This window comes from Pipistrellus kuhlii, unplaced genomic scaffold, assembly GCF_014108245.1.
Source record: "Pipistrellus kuhlii isolate mPipKuh1 unplaced genomic scaffold, mPipKuh1.p scaffold_m20_p_25, whole genome shotgun sequence".
NCBI lineage: Eukaryota > Metazoa > Chordata > Mammalia > Chiroptera > Vespertilionidae > Pipistrellus > Pipistrellus kuhlii.
Genome location: NW_023425524.1, coordinates 1,632,280 through 1,648,743, shown reverse-complemented (window position 1 = coordinate 1,648,743; position 16,464 = coordinate 1,632,280). Strand labels below are relative to the sequence as shown.

The 16,464-nt window shown below is 51.0% G+C and overlaps 1 protein-coding gene across 5 annotated transcripts in view; it reads left to right on the top strand.

Annotated features, from left to right (window-relative positions):
- LOC118727627 (translation initiation factor IF-2-like) overlaps window positions 1-16,464 on the top strand; it is a 53,119-nt gene that overhangs the window by 19,407 nt on the left and 17,248 nt on the right. For 2 of the 5 annotated variants that reach the window (XR_006742613.1, XR_006742614.1), the window contains exon 3: window positions 4,724-4,870. The exons of 2 other annotated variants lie outside the window; for them this stretch is intronic. The gene's annotated coding sequence lies outside the window, so the exon portion shown is untranslated. Of the gene's footprint in view, window positions 1-4,723; window positions 4,871-10,552; window positions 10,957-16,464 lie in introns of those variants that run through there. One more of the 5 variants, XR_006742615.1, reaches the window with a different exon arrangement.

The following is a 16,464-nucleotide window of genomic DNA, read 5'->3' as shown; positions in this document are numbered from 1 at the left end:
GGATTTCCCTGGATAGTGAGAGGACTGACCCCAGACCTTCACTTCATCCTACAAGTTAGTGTGTTTCTGTTTGTTTGTTTGTTTTCTTTAAAAAAAAAACTTCATTGTTGAAAGATTCCATATGTCCACTCCTCCCCGCCCCGCCCCCAATCGACCCCATCCAGCAAAATGGTGTTTTATTTATCACCCGTTGATGGGGGTATTTTAAGCCTAGAGATAAAATCTCCCCTCTATTTTTTTTTTTTTTTAAAGGAATGCATTTGTTGGAAGTTATTTGGTGAGTCTTTGCATATAAACTTGATTTTATAGGTAATGAAAGAGATTTGTGGGTAGATGACTGATATGTGCAATAAAAATGCAGGAGTTTTATAGTGCAGAACATAAGGAAGTGTAGAGGTCTTTTTTCTTTTTCTTTCTTTCTTTTTTTTTTTTTTTTCTCTCCCTTAAAGTTATTCGTAGCAAACCAAAAAGTCAGGGACACCTACCTTGGCCTGGAACAGTGAAAGTCAGGGATACCTACCTCGGCCTGGAACGTGTGTGTGTGTGTGTGTGTGTGTGTGTGTGTGTGTGTGTGTGTGTGTGTAGGTACACGTCTTAGGGGTGTGGGGGGAGAACTTGACGCTTGTCTGAAAGCCCCCAAGGCTCAGGAAGGGGTGTGATTGTTGTTAGCAGAAATAATGAAAAGTAAACACGCGGGGAGGGTGGGGAAGGCAGTGTGGTTTCCAGTCCAGGACAAAGCACAGAGGTGCCAGCGGCTCCTGTGCTGGCTTGTCCTGTGCACAAACACTGCGTCAGACACACACAGTCCTCCTCTCTCTCACCAGCATTCTCCTTCTTTACAGCCCAGTGTTGATTGGTTTTAGGGCGGTTCTCATTGTTACATTTAAAAAATGTATCTCGATGGGAAATATTAGGGGTCTCAAAACCTTTGAAATACAGACTTACCCCAATTTAAAGAAAGTTCATCATGGGAATATTCAGATTGATAGCATAGTTGAATAAATGCTCAGCTTTTTAAATAAAGATTTATCACGGAGTTCTTTCACTTCACATTCTCAGTTTTAGAAGCATCATTCCCGAAAGTTTGGAAAGGAGAATGAGAAATATTCCATCACCCTAAGGTATCATACACTATTATCATTTCTGATAATCTATTCCAAAAATTATATATATATAATTTTAAATAACAGATCATATATATATATATGATCTGTTATTTAAAATTTTTAATTGCAGCGTACACACTAGTTTGGTTGTGACTTTTTCTTCTTAACACAAGTCATAAGAATTCTTCATGTTGCCATAAGGCATTGTAGCCATAGTTTTCTATTTGTTTAATGTGGAATTCCTTTAAATAGGAAGCTCCCCTAGTGCCTTTCGAATCTGGTACAGTTTACAAAACACAATGCACCCAGCTTTTCAGGGACACAGCTACTGTGTTAAGTGAGAGAGAACCGCAAAGAAGTGGGAGCAAAGGCAGATTATCTCCTTGGTTAGTAGGAAGTGTTAAACCATTGAATCTTCTCTTCCAGGAAAGCAATCAACTCTTTATTTAGTTTTTCAACCGGGTGCCCGGATGAGTTGCAAAGTGTATCACACGTGATTTGTGTCCATGATAGTGAACATGTTGTAAATTGGGGGGGGGGGCAATTTGTTTTTTATCAGATGTTGGGGATCAATTGGGTTGATCCCATTCCTTGGCACAAGGGTGGGACTAAGGTACTGCGTGTAGAGGTTGAGGTGAGGAGAGGGGGGAAGGGAGAATGCAATTCTGTTCCCTCTCACACCTGGAGGAGACGCCATCACTTCCCCTCCCGTCTGCCTGGAGGAGACGCCATCACTTCCCCTCCATTAACGCTACTTCCAGCTTGCTTTCGGCACAGAACCAAAATGCCATGTAAATCAGCTACCGTGTGGCAGGTTTTATCACACGATACACTTGAATGTATTGATCTGATAAGAAAGGACAAAGTGGAATCAGATGTAGTTCCGCAGACTGACAGCAAAACCAGTAAGAACGTCTTTTAGTGGTTTAGTCTCAGAAGCTACCAGGGTCGATTTCGGAGTCTGCCTTGTCACAGATGTTGGGTCTAACGCGGTGATAATAGAATTTCTGAATATATCAGTAGCAGTATTGGTGTTTCCTATCCTTTTAAAAAAAATTTTATTGATTTTTTTTTTACAGAGAGGAAGAGAGAGGGATAGAGAGTTAGAAACATCCATCAGCTGCCTCCTGCACACTCCCTAATGGGGATGTGCCCGCAACCAAGGTACATGTCCTTGACAGGAATCGAACCTGGGACCCTTCAGTCTGCAGGCCAACGCTCTATGCACTGAGCCAAATTGGTTTCGGCTCCTATCCTTTATTGATAAAGTTGACTTAAAGGACCTTGAAGTATTAGATCTTACATAATTTTCAACGGGATTTTAAAAAATCAAGAGCCCCTTGAAATGCTGTCTCGTTCAAGTGATTAGGAGGGAATTCTGTTCACATCTCGTTGGTCTGCCAGGTCCTCCCAGTTTATCCCTGTGTCCTCCAGTGCTCTCAGACCTCAGAGAGTACTATCTGATTGTCGTCAAGGTCATGCACTTGGATCCTCCTTCCGCCTACATTTTGAAAGCAGAAAGGGGAGGATGAGAGAATAGACCATGAGTAGTAACTGGTTTATCAAGTCCACCGCCTGACAATCCCTGTTTCTGAAACCTCCTTCTTGCCAAACCTCTGCTCGTGGCTGAAGCAATGTGATAACCAGCTGAATACATAGTACTAAATCCTAGTTTCTGTTAACTCTCCTGGTCCTTGAAAGTTTCTTCTTGTAGCCACTTTATCCTGGAGAGCTCTCAGGGATTCTGTCTGTCCCAGCCATCACCAGGAAAAACAACTGGGTGTAGCCATGTGTGGTGACGGATGTTAACTAGACGTACAATGATAGGTTTGCAGTACAGACAAAGAGCAAATGGTCAGGATGTACCTGAAAGTATATGTCAGGTACAGTTCAATGAATCGCTAAACAAAACAAAACAAAAACCAAAATTGAGCACGTTGGTTCATCATAGACTTAATGCCCAGCTCGGTGTCAGGCTGTGTGCTGGGGGCCCCCAGTCGGCATAGCCAGGGTCTCTGGACATCCACGGAGTGGTCACACTCCACGTGTACTGTCTCGGCAACCGTGAGCGTCCATAGCGGCTGCGCCTGAGCAGCCTGGAGAGAACAGGAGAGGCGAAGGGCCTGTGAGCACGGGGGTGGGGGTGGGGCGGAGCCCAGGGACCTGGTAGGGGAGCAGCATTCCAGGGGAGGGCTCGGCCCACCACATGCCCTGGCACAGGCCGAGCAGAGTAGGTTACAGGAAATGAAAGAGGCCGGTGAGTTAGGAGGACAGAAGTGGGGTGGGAGGGCGAAAGGGAGATGATGGAGAGGAGAAAAGTGGAGAATTTTGGTTTGTATTTATTTATTTATTTATTTATTTATTTTAAATTCTTTTTTTTTTTTTTAATTTAAATTGATTTTCCACAGAGAGGAAAGGAGAGAGCTAGAGAGCTATAAACGTCAATGAGAGAGAAACATCATCCAGCTGCCTCTTGCACACCCCCTTACTGGGGGTGTGCCCGCAACCAATGTACATGCCCTTGACCGGAATCAAACCTGGGACCTTTCAGTCCGCAGACAGACGCTCTATCCATTGAGCCACACCGGTTCGGCTTGGTTTGCATTCAGTCAAAGTTAAGATGTTGATGAGATATAGGGTAGGGGCGGGGGGGATACCAACGGGGGGGGGGGGGGGGGGAGGATGTGCTCTCGTCATGCGGAGTGGGACGTGGTCCGGGGAGTGAGAAGTTATTCATCTCGTGTAGTTCAGCCGCCTGGCTCCTGTGCTCCCAGCTGTGGGAGCTGGTGGATCTCTGATCTCCTGCCCCAACACAGCGGTTCCCGAGCAGCTTCCTTCGCTTTGTCCCAGGGTCTGCGTCTCCTGCGTATGGCCTCCTCTGTGGAGTCTCCTCGCATCTGCCCACGGACATCTGCCTGCGGAGGCGGACTGCCGGCCCCTCAGCGAGGGGTGGGTGTGAGGGGAGGCCGTCCCCATCTGCCATTGCAGTGCTGCTGGCACATGGAATCAGAGGGCACGGTGGCCCCGCAGTACAGCGAATCCACTAAAACCCAGCGGCTTACCTGCTTTAAGATGGCGATTTTTATGTGATGTGCACTGCATCTTGACTTTTAGTGAACCTAGGAATTATTCAGCCACCCTGTAATGTGTAGAGGAAACTCCATGCTGTTCTCCACAGTGGCTGCATTCCCACCAGCAGCGCACGAGGGTTCCTTTTTCTCCGCAACCTTGCCAACACTCGCCGTTTGTTGATTTGTTGATGTTGGCCATTCTGACAGGTGTGAGATGGTACCGCATTGTTGTTTTGATTTGCATCTCTCCGATAATTAGTGACTTTGAGCATGTTTTCCTGTGCCACTTGGCCTTCCTTCTGTCTTCTTTTGAAAAGATACTACTTAGGTCCATTGCCCATTTTTTTTAATTGGCTCATTTATCTTCCTTTTATTAAGTTGTAAAAGCTGTCTGTAGATGTTGGAGATTAAACCTTTATCAGTGATAACATTTGCAACAATGTTCTCCCATACAGCGGGCTTTCTTGTTGTTTCGTTGATGGTTTCTTTTGCCGTAAAAAAAGCTTTTTATTTTGACGTAGTCCCATATGTTTATTTTCTCTTTAGCTTCCATCTGATGTGTTGATACCGTGAGTTAGTGGAGCCGGGTCACGTTTCCCATGGCGCTGTCTTCACCCTCCGTCTCTAGAGTCAGAGAAGCTGTGTCGCCTCCCGAGATGACGCGCGTGATGATGGACAGCTATATGGAGACCTGTAAGCTTTCTCTGTTGTGATGGTTACAGCATGCCCCCTTATTTTATCCACGCCTTCATGAAGCAGCTGCTGTGTGGGGAGCTGTTTATCGAGGCCCTTCGAGAGAATCCTGGAATCTGGAGGGTCCCGGTGAAGGTGTGAGGGACTTCCCTGCTGCTGCTGCCCCTATGGCCCAGCCCGGGCCTGGGCAGAACGGAGCAGCGGGTGGCATTGAGTGTCTTCCCTGCCCCTCTTCCTGGCCTGGCCGTCTTTGGGTTATCATTTCCCATCTTTTCCACCTGCTTCTCTCAAGTGACTGTGTTTTCCAAAGTGAACGCGTCCCATTAGTCATGTTCGGGCGTGAGGAGCCTGTGTAAGCTGTATTTGTGTCTCAGGCAGACCACCACCACCACCAGACTCAGAGCAGTCGCTGCCCTGTGGGAAGGGAGGGTGAGCAGAGTGGGGGTTTGTTTCGAAGCAGCATCCTGGCATCCCCGAAATGACGCCACTCAGGGCCCCGCTGGTCTCCTCTCTCCAGGCCGGCCCTGCGTGGCCTGTGCCTTCTGCACTGTTGCACCACCTGGAAGAGAAAACCCGGGGAGGGCTGCAGGTCTTGCTCCCCAGGGAGTGGCTGCCACAGAGGTGCCTGCAGAAGCAGCGGTGGGTGGAGGCGGTGGGTGGAGGCGGCAGGGGTGTTGTTAGCCACAGAAGTGAATCACTGCTGGGCGCTGTACTCTCTGACTCAGCTCGGAACTTCCGCCTGCTCACAGGAAGCCAGCGGCCAGCGGAGGGGAGAGTTTGCATGAAAGTCCCTGCCTTGGAAACCACGGGGTGTGTCGAAAGCTTCTGTCTCTACAACAGGAGGGGAAATCACGGAGGGCCGCTTCCCTGTCCCTCGGAGGCAGAGGGGCTGGGCTGGTGCAGGGCGGTTGCGAGCCAGAGTGCCCCCTTGTTTCGTATGAAATGAAAAACTTGTCCCAGAGTCTGCAAAAACAGGAAGCTGGCACCGAACGCAGTTGGGATTATGTAAATCGAACAGTTCGGAATGCAGGTGGCAGTCTGCCTGTGGGAATGACCATGACCGGGGACAAGTCCGAGGGGAACAGCCAGGCTATCAAGTGTTGGTGTGCATGGGAGGAAGCTGAGGCAGGGCTGGGGGGGAGGGGCGGGGGAGTGGAGCCCTGGCATCATCAGCCCAGGGTGGTGCTGGGCACTGGGGGCAGCCAGGGCAGCAGGGAGGGGGCGCTTTCTCAGGATGCACGAGGAAACGAGGTGCAGGCTGGAGCCCTGTGAGTTCCAGGCCCCTGACTGTCCGGGCACTCAGAGGCTCTAGCAGGGCAGCCGCCTAGGGGCGGGGAACCGTGCCCTGAAGACCCCCCCAGGGAGGGGAGTGGGCGCATCAGGGTTCAGACCAGAGATTCACCAACTTTTTTGGGGGGAGACCCTTTGCCATAGCTCGCTGTTTTGGGGTGTACCCTTTCCCCCACCCTTTAAAAGTATTGTTGGTGCCGAAACAGGTTTGGCTCTGGGTAGAGCCTTGGCCTGCGGACTGAAGGGTCCCGGGTTCGATTCCGGTCAAGGGCATGTACCTTGGTTGCAGTCACATCCCCAGTAGGGGGTGTGCAGGAGGCAGCTGATGGATGTTTCTAACTATCCCTCTCCCTTCCTCTCTGAAAAAATCAATAAAATATATTAAAAAAATAAAAAATAAAATAAAAGTATTGTTGGTTTAGAATTCTCATTTACATTTAAAACATGTCCTGTTTTTGAAACTTCTAAGAGAACTGGATGGCCTTCTGGGGTTCTGCAGCATTAGGTCCGGACGCTCTGAGCTCTAAGGGCCCAGGCCGGGCCCTGGGCTCCGATAAGAGTCGCCACAGGAGCGTGTTTGCTCGCCTCCCCCTCCCTGCTCCAGCCCCGGACGGCTGGGGAGAGCTGATAACATGTTAACATGTCCTTTCCCGTGCTCATTACTGATCACACTTTCTGCTTCTAATCTCTCTTCCCTCCCGCCTGTCACTCACCCTGCCGTCAGAATTCATTCCCTAAAACAGATTCAATCACGTCACCCACCTCGGGTACGGTGTCAGCCGGTGCTCCGTGGCCTACAGAGAGGGCAGCGCCTCAGCCCGGGCACAGCAAGCCCTCCTGACCTCGCCCTCCCACCCGTTCCAGTTTCAGCAGCTCCCACGGCCTTCCACGTGCCCGCTCTTCCCGCCCCCCACTATTCCTGTCATTTCTCCCACACCAAGAAGCTCAGCAGCTCGCCAAAACCAGTGTGGCTCAGTGGATAGAGCATCGGCCTGCGGACTGAAGGGTCCCAGGTTCGATTCCGGTCAAGGACATGTACCTTGGTTGCAGGCACATCCCCCAGTGGGAGGTGGGCAGGGGGCAGCTGATCGATGTTTCTCTCTCATCGATGTTTCTGACTCTATCCCTCTCTCTTCCTCTCTGCAAAAAAAAAAAATCAATAAAATATATCTTTAAAAAAAGAAGCTTAGCAGCTGCCTGGCCGGCGTGGCTCAGGGGTTGAGCGTTGACCTGTGAATCCGGAGGTCGCGGTTCAGTGATGAGTCAGTGCACACGCCCGGCTTGCTCTCCCCGCACAGTGTTAGGGGACGGGCGGGACGTGAGCCCAGGGAACGGGCCAGTCACTCCGGAGCCTCTGCCGGCATGAAGAGGCTCACAAACCACCCGCTGAGAGAGACTGTCCTCTTCACAGTCCCCCCCCCATGGCGTTCTCAGAAGCCATTTACACCCTGGCTCCCCCGCCCACTGGCAGGGAGCGGTGGGTTAAAAATTGAGAAATAGGGCCAGAGAGACCCAAAGGTGGAGGGAGGGTGAGGAGGCGGAGGGTGACAGTCTGAGAGTGACAGGTCACGGGAGGGCCGAGGTGAAGGGGAGGGGACTGTGGAGGATGCAGGGCAGGGAGGGGAGGGGAGGGGAGGGGAGGGGAGGGGGAGCACAGGCCGGGTGCCCACCTCACAAGGGGGGTACACATCTGCTCTAAGGCACACAGCGTCCTGAGAGTCTCCGCACGGGAACCTGGGAGACCTGGGCAAGAACCGGTGACCGCCCTTTGGGGAGGAGACTGGAAAGGAAGATGGTCTTTGTTTTGTAGCGAAAGCCAGCACACGATTTAGTCCGTAATGCGCTCCGTTGTGCGTGTGATTGAATTTTGTATCAATGCAACTGATACTCGTGGAGCAGGTCCAACACGCGGGTTCGTGCTTGTTTGAAAGCAGGACTGCCAGCCCTTTCTCCTGTGTTGGTCTTCGGCCCTTCATTCCTTTCCATGTTTCCTTTTCTCTCTTTCTTTTAAAAAAAATATACATTTTATTGACTTTTTTGCAGAGAGGGATAGAGTTAGGAACATCGATGAGAGAGAAACATCGATCAGCTGCCTCCTGCACACCCCCTACTGGGGATGTGCCCGCAACCAAGATACATGCCTTTGAGCAGAATTGAACCCGAGACCTTTCAGTCCGCAGGCCGACACTCTATCCACTGAGCCACACCGGTTTTGGCTCCTTTCCATGTTTCTCTCTTTCTTCATCCCCGTTGTCTCTGTCTCCCTCTTCTTCATCTTCTTCTTCCCGGAGCATCAGGTCCCCCCGGCGGGAAGACTGTGGCTGCCCTGAGCCCCGGAGGGCCTGCAGGTGCTGAGGCTCAGGGCCTGGGCCTCCTGGGCCCCAAGGGGCACGGGTTGGGCCTCGGGGAAGCCTGTGCGGGAAGGCGCTCCCCTGTAGGGCCCCCAGCTTGGCACCTTGGTGCCCACCCACTGCCTGGGCGGGTCCACCCGCTATCTTATCCTCGCACAACCCTGAGCGAGTCCAGGAGCCGGAGCAGGTCCTCCCCGGGGTGGGGGGAAGGGAGGGGGGGAGGGGAGAAGGAGCAGGGACGCTCCTGCTGAAAACACAGCTGCAGCGGAGGAGATAGACAGGAAAGCCGACCCAGCCCCTGGCAGAGGCCTCGGTGGGAGTGCCAACTCCTGTGAAACAGCAGGCCCGCCCAGCAGCACAAACACGCGGCCTGGCTGCAGCCACAGCGCCGGCTCCAGGAGGGCGGGGCGCGGGGAGCCCCAGACACCCCTCAGTCCTGGGGAGGGCGCAGGCGCCCCGTCTTTTAAGAGGTGTTTCCTGTGACAGCCGGGCCACAGGAAGGAGAGGGTCCTGGCCAGGACAGGTTGGGTGGAGGGAGGAGGAGTTGAGGAGCAGGTGTCATGGAGCCTGGATTAGTTATCAGTGGAAGCGAACCTGCTCAAGTTTCTCCATCTCCTTGAGACTCAGTTTCTCCAGCTGAAAACTGGTGTTCATACATAGCCTGCTGCCCTAGCCAGTTTGACTCAGCGTATAGAGCCTCGGCCTGGGGACTCAAGGGTCCCAGGTTCGATTCCGGTCAAGGGCATGTACCTTGGTTGCGGGCACATCCCCAGTAGGGGGTGTGCAAGAGGGAGCTGATTGATGTTTCTCTCTCATCCATGTTTCTAACTCTCTCCCCCTCTCCCTTCCTCTCTGTAAAAAAATCAATAAAATATATTTAAAAAGAAAATATTTGGCCTGCTCGCCAATGAGGTTGTTTTGAGGGCTGGATGGTTGAGCCACGCCTTCCAGGGTTAGGGCCTGGTGTGCCGTAGGTGCAGACAAGACAATGATTTTTCACTATTTTGTTTACTTAATATTTCATAATAAAGTAATTATAAAATACTTTCTTTGTGTTTATTTGATTCCTATTCAAGAGAATTACTTTATATATAGTCAATATAGGCACAGAGTTAAATTTTTTTAACATTTTCTAATGGTGGTGTGCCTCGTGATTTTTTTCATGAAACAAGTGTGCCTTTGCCCAAAAAAGGTTGAAAAACACTGGGTTAGCTGACCTTGGCCTCTGCTTTCTCACCGAGGAGGGGCCGGGCTAGAGGCTGGGATGTGGTTTATCAGACGTTCCTCAGTAAACGCTACCTCCCGTCATTGCCGAGTGAGAAAACTATGTGTCAGCTTTTTGTAAACTCCGGCGTGTCTTTAAACATGTGGGACATTATTCCTTTTTGTTTTTATTTTTATTTATTTATTTGTTTTAAAATATATTTTTATTGATTTTTTACAGAGAGGAAGGGAGAGAGATAGAGAGCTAGAAACGTCGATGAGAGAAACACCGACCAGCTGCCTCTTGCACACCCCCTACCGGGGATGTGCCCGCAACCAAGGTACATGCCCTTGACCGGAATCGAACCCGGGACCCTTCAGTCCTCAAGCCCACGCTCTATCCATTGAGCCAAACCGTTTTTGGGCTGCATGTAAGCGCCTTGAAAGCAGGCCGAATCTTCTGTCTTCTCACCGTATTACGGATTGTGGTGCCCACACATTGGGTACCCAGTGATTGTCTCGGATGCCTTGTCCCGTTTCGGTTGGCTCACCTGCATCTTTGCAGGCTGGTGGCACTGTGCCGCGGTGGCATCCTGCCTTTCTGTCCCCTTATAGGGAAGGGGAACCTCCATGCACACTGCAGGGTGCTGTGCCCTGCGACACGCTCTCTCATGGCACTTTCACAACAGCATCAGGTCCCCGGGGCAGGTGTCGTTCCCCCAGCTCCCCAGCGGGCAGACCGGCGTTCAGGGGATTGAGCAACCTGGTCTGGAGGACGCAGCCGCCAGGGCTCACGTCTTCTCCGCTGTCTCTGTGTTGTCGGCGCCTTTCTTTTCAGCCCCACTGACCCTGCAGAGGCAGAGTCCAGACTTTCACATGACCTGGTTCTACGGACACCACCGCACAGGCCTTGGCGTTCAACAAGATGGGTAAGGTGCCCACCATCATCACGTCATCCCGGAAGTGCGGTGTGGGATCCCTCAACACGACCCGCGTGGCTCAGGGCCCACTCAGGGTCCGGTTTCTGGAGGAGGCCGCACACTAACATGAAGAGAGAGACTGGAAAAGAGTTAGTTTGGGAAAATGGGGGGCCAAGCGGGAGTCCACCTGTAGTGGGAAGACTACCACCAGGCTCTGGCCTTGCTATCCCTTTTATTGAGGCTGCTATGGGATATACCCAGTACCCTTAAGCAGCTTTGGGAAACACCCATAGCCCTCAGGCAGGTAATAAGCGGATTATCATATCAGTAAGGATTGACATGATTACAAGATGGGGAAGTTGCCTCAGTTGCCATGGTCTCCATTAGATAGGGTGTGGTTGGCTCTGACCTTTCAGAGCTTTAAGGTTGACCCACCTCTTTCTATTAGTGAGACAAGGGTTTCAGGCAGTGCGAAGCGCTTGGAACGGGATGGAGCTTTCACTGATGTTGGTAGTTTGGTCCCGGTGCCAGAGGTCACCGGGTTATTTCTCATGAAATGATTGGCTTCGATCTTGTTTGCCCCTTTGATGGGGCACTCTCTGTCCTGCCCCCGGTTGGAGGATTTTGGTGCCCAAGGTCCACAGGCATTTTCCTAACTCTAAGGGGCTATTGGTTCATAGAATTTTGACCTCTAGTGACCCTCTGGGAAGGAATCTTTAGGGCTGGCCGCTCTCAGGAATGAGATTTCTTTGTGACGGAGGCAGCTGGGGGGTAAACACCACCAGGAACTCAGCGCTGAAGCGTTGGTGTGAGTCACCGGGACAGGCCGCACTCTCACTCATCACACACACATGCGCTGTCTGCACACACAGCCGCCCCTTTTGTCCAAGAGCAGTCGGGTGTAGACAGGCAGAGGTCTGATTCTAGAACATTCCGTCCCGGCCAGGCATGTGGACTCTGCTCTGAGACTGCCTCCTCCTGGCCGCAGGAGCCGGGGATCTGCTCAGTCGTGGGCTCCGTGCTGGGCGCTCTGAGCTGCTCCTTGGGCATCTGTGTCATGGAAGACCGACTTGCCGTCTTCCCAGGCCTTCCCTGAAGTTAAATCCGATTTCATCCTTCTAGGGTAGTTCAAGGTCGAAGGGGAGCCGGCAAGCCATGCCTGGCAGCCTCTCTTGGGAAATGTTTTTATATCAAACCCTTGTCTGCGTTGGAATTTGACACGTATTAAGCAATCAGACTGTGCCTAGCATTGGACTGGAGAGAAAATGATCACATTTTCGTTCTCAACAAGTATTTTTATTCCTGCAACAAGGCATGCACCAACTTCTCAAGCCATACCAAGTGTTTGTCATCCTAGACGGAAGAAATCAGGTAGAGGATTGTTGTAGCAACCCGGAAAACAGGCAGGAAGTTCAGACAGAACTTGGGTCCGGGCAGATTGGGTGGCTGTGGGCAGATTAAGTAGGGTGTACGCTCTGCTTCAGTTTTCTCATTTGTAAGTGAAAATAATAATAGTATGTCTTCTGGGTTTGCTAGGAGCATTAAATTCAATGAATTAATAATTTAAAAGTGATTAAAATAGTGGCTGGCATATAATACATTCTCTATCAGTGTCTGGCAGATATGCATATGTGTTTGATCTTTCTCTGGTTTTTCTCTCCATGTGTTAGATACTGCAGCCTGATTTGCCAACTAGGGCCTGAGGTTAAACCAAAAGTCTCTGAGTATAATACATTCTAAACCCTAAATTACGCTCCCCCCCCCCCCCCCGCTTTGTTATCAACAGTGTCTATGAGATGGGAGTACCTGCGCCTGGTTTCCCGGTTGGATTTTTACTGAACGTGGAAACCTCATGGGCTTACCAGTATGAAAGACCAGTTTGTACCTTAAGAGTTGAGACTTCTGCTGAAACCAGTTTGGCTCAGAGGATAGAGCATCAGCTTGTGGACTGAAAGGTCCTGGGTTCGAATCCGGTCAAGGGCATGTACCTTGGTTGTGGGCATATCCCCAGTGGGGGGTGTGCAAGAGGCAGCTGATCGATGATTCTCTCTCATCGATGTTTCTAACTCTCTATCTCTCTCCCTTCCTCCCTGTAAAAATCAATAAAATATATTTAAAAAAAAAAAAAAAAAAAAAAAAAAAAAAGAGTTGAGACTTCTGCTGAAACCAGTTTGGCTCAGAGGATAGAGCATCAGCCTGTGGACTGAAAGGTCCCAGGTTCTATTATAGTCAAGGGCATGGACCTTGGTGGCAGGCACATCCTGAGTAGGGGGTGTGCAGGAGGCAGCTGGTTGATATTTCTCTCTCATTGATGTTTCTAGCTCTCCGTCCCTCTCCCTTCCTCTCTGTGAAAAAATCAATAATATAAATATTATTGATTTTTAAATACATACATATATATATATATATATATATATATATATATATATATATATTAAAAAAAACACACAAGAGTTGAGACTTCTGCCCGGCCAAGTGTGGCTCCGTGCTTGAGCATCAACCTATGAACCAGGAGGTCGCGGTTTGATTCCCAGTCAGGACCCATGCCCGAGTAGTTGGCTCTGTCCCCAGTGGGGGGCGTGCAGGAGGCAGCCCATCAGTGATTCTCTCTCATCATTGATGTTTCTATCTCCCACTCCCTCTTCCTTCCTCTCTGACATCAATAAAAACATATTAAAAACAAAAAGAGTTGAGACTTCTCATCAAACTGATTATCTATGCGGTCACCTGTAAACATTTGCCACGTGCAGGGCCCTGTGGCTGTATGAAGGCGGACAAGGCCCGCCCCCATCAGGAAGGCTGTTCATGTTTTATGTACAGCAAGCCCTTATTTAAGGGCGTCAATAAGTTCTGCAACTTTAAGCAAAATGATGTCTATTGAAGCCACAGGCTAATGGACATAAACGAGAGTTATGTTCCCATGACATCATATCAATGTCGAATGAAGCAACTTGATTTGAGGACCTGCTAGGCATGCCTGATGCCCATGCGCGAGGGGGCGGGCATTCCCTGGACAAGCCCTCTCTGTCTTCCAGGCCTTTCTCGCATGCCCAGCCCCTCTGCCTGACTGCCAGGGGAGGGCCCTCTGCCACCCCGGGGTAACGGGAGGAGGCACTTCCATGCTAGGTCCCCATGTCCTATTCTATGGAAGCGTTGTGGGCCTCCAGGCCTGACATGCCTTTGGCAATGGAGAACGTTATAAAATAGGAGCTAGATGGTTTGAGAGAAAAACATATTCTCCCTCCTTCCTCCCATAAACACCAGCTTTTCCTTCCTTTCCAATTCTCTGGATTAGGGGTGTCGAACTCAATCAGAGAAGGGGCCAAAATCTAAAATCCAGCCTAAATCGCGGGCCGAATGGTTTACTGAACAGTCATAAACTGTCATTGTGATGGAAACGCAGCGGAGTGCAGTGATGACAGCGCGGTGCGGGCCACATTGCAAGGCCTGGTGGGACGGATTTGGCCCGCGGGCCTTGTGTTTGACACATGTGCTCTGGATAGGTCTCTTCTCAGCCGATGCTCGTTAGAGCCAGATGCCGGCCTGCTCAGACTGAGGGCACGGCGCGGGCTCAGGCTAGGGAGAGCTGTAAACGCTCTCGGCATTGGGAGGAGCAGGCTTTCCCAGCAAAAACAAACATTTGGACAGACCAGTAGGTTCTTACGCTGTATCTGTGTCTGTCTTCATTGGAATTCCCGAGATGTGATTTTCAGTGTAACGGTGAGTGACTTAGCTTCTTGCGCTCTATAGAATGGGGCCAGGGACCATTGGTGGCCCTCTCGGTAGGAAGTCTTTAGGATAGCATATTGCTGGAGCTTTCTGACGGGTCTCACTTCCGGTTCTTTCCTGCCCTAACCCATTTTTGCAGGTTTAGTTTTCCGAAGCATAGCTCTCACCAGATCACTCTCCTCCCGTACATCTTCAGCGACTTCCATTGCTTACCGTATCACATGTATAAATAACTGTATACTCCTAATGCAGCATCCCTTAAAACATGGCCCGACTCTGCCATCCAGCTTCTCCCACTGATTTCTTTTTTATTTTAAAAAAAAGTATTTTATTTGATTTCTGAGAGAGGAAGGGAGAGAGAGAGAGAGAGAAACATCAATGATGAGAGAGAATAATTGATCAGCTGCCTCCTGCATGCCCCCAACTGGGGATGTGCCCTGACCGGGGCCGAGTCGTGACCTCCTGGTTCATAGGTTGATGCTCAACCACTGAGCCACACCGGCTGGGCTCCCAGTAGGGGGTGTGTAGGAGGCAGCGATCAGTGATTCTCTCTCATCATTGATGTTTCTCTCTCTCTCCCTCTCTGGAATCAATTCTATATCTATCTATAAAAGAATGAGGTGTGAGATGACAAGGTCTGACACCTTCCTGATGCTGTGGAATCAGGCAGGAAGGTAGAGGAACTGGAAGAGGAAATAGATGCCAGGACTGACAACCAGAGGCTTCCCTGTCCCCCGGCCCCGTCTGCTGAGAGAAGGGAGAAGGGGAAGGAGAAGGAGAGCAGCTTCGTGCCGCCATAGGCCTTTAAAAAGCCTGGCTGGCTGCGGGCGGGGCAGCCAGAGGAAGTGGTTTGGGCTGGCCCCGTAGGAGTCTCTATTTCTGTGCGGATGGCTATTTTCAGAGGAGGTCAGCGTGCGGAAGGGGAGCCTGACCTCCCAGTAGGGGCTGATCCTTAAAGTCGGGGCACACTGACAGTCCGGGGACAGAGGGCCGGCTGACCCCCAGGCTCTGTCTCTGTCACAGTGTGAGGCCACAGGGCGGCCTGTCAAGCTTCTCGGTCTCTCGTCCCAGTTCAGTCTGGAGCTCACAGTGCGATGTGAGACAAGACACTTCCTTTCCCCAGACCCTACTTAGCGATCTGTCACATCCCTGCCATCTCCCAGGGGTGACGGGGGCGGGCGCGGTTAGCTTGCATTTTCGAAGTGCTCAGAGGGCCCCTCTCGCAGGCCGCCGGGCGAATCTGGGTAGATCGCCGGACTTGCCCCACTCGGCCTGAACCTGCGGTTTTGTGGTCCGGCTCCTGCGTGGTTGCTAAGTGGGCAGAGTGGTTTTCGTGATTTCAGATTCCGACTCCCGGAGGCCACTCATTTCCTCCCGGCTCCTTCTCTTCTCCTTTCAGAATATTCTTCAGGAAAGAATTTAAAAATAGGGAGCTGCACCGATGCAGATAGCGGCCGCGTACCCAGCATGGAGCAAACAAATATTGACTTCGTTTTGCAATGAGTGATTTTTATTCACCTTTAAAACGCTTTTATGTAACAGTACGCCTTGAATTGCACGTGGGTTTTGCACCTCGTTTGTTTTTTAAAACCAAAGAAGCAAAACATTTGTGTAGCCCCCGTCCCACTCTGACCCCGGAGGTGACGCTGCCCCGGACACGCGCCCTCCCTGCCCGTGAGTGTGTGCCCGCGTGTGCCCGCGTGTGCCCACGTGGGTGGCAGTGGTTTCTCCCGTGTGTGACAGAGCCGGCCAGAGAGGGGTGCGGGTGGCAGAGCGCGGGGCGTGGAGTCGGGAGGACCAGGTTGGAGGCTTGTGCCCTGGGCTTCTTGGAGCCTCAGTTTCCCCATGTGTGACCTGGCAGTGATCCGCGCACAGCGTTGTTTATTGCTTTTTTTTGAGAGACGAAGAGAGAGGGAGAGAGAGACAGAAACATCAATGATGAGGAGATGGTGGCAGAGTGGCTGGCTTAGTAAGTAGTAACTAATGTATTTAGCCATTTATACATGGCTAAATACATTAGTTACTACTCTTCCCGCCCCCCTCTCTCTCTCTCTCTGAGAGCAAGGGTCTTGCCCGCAGCCTATGTGAACTGCCCTTGGGG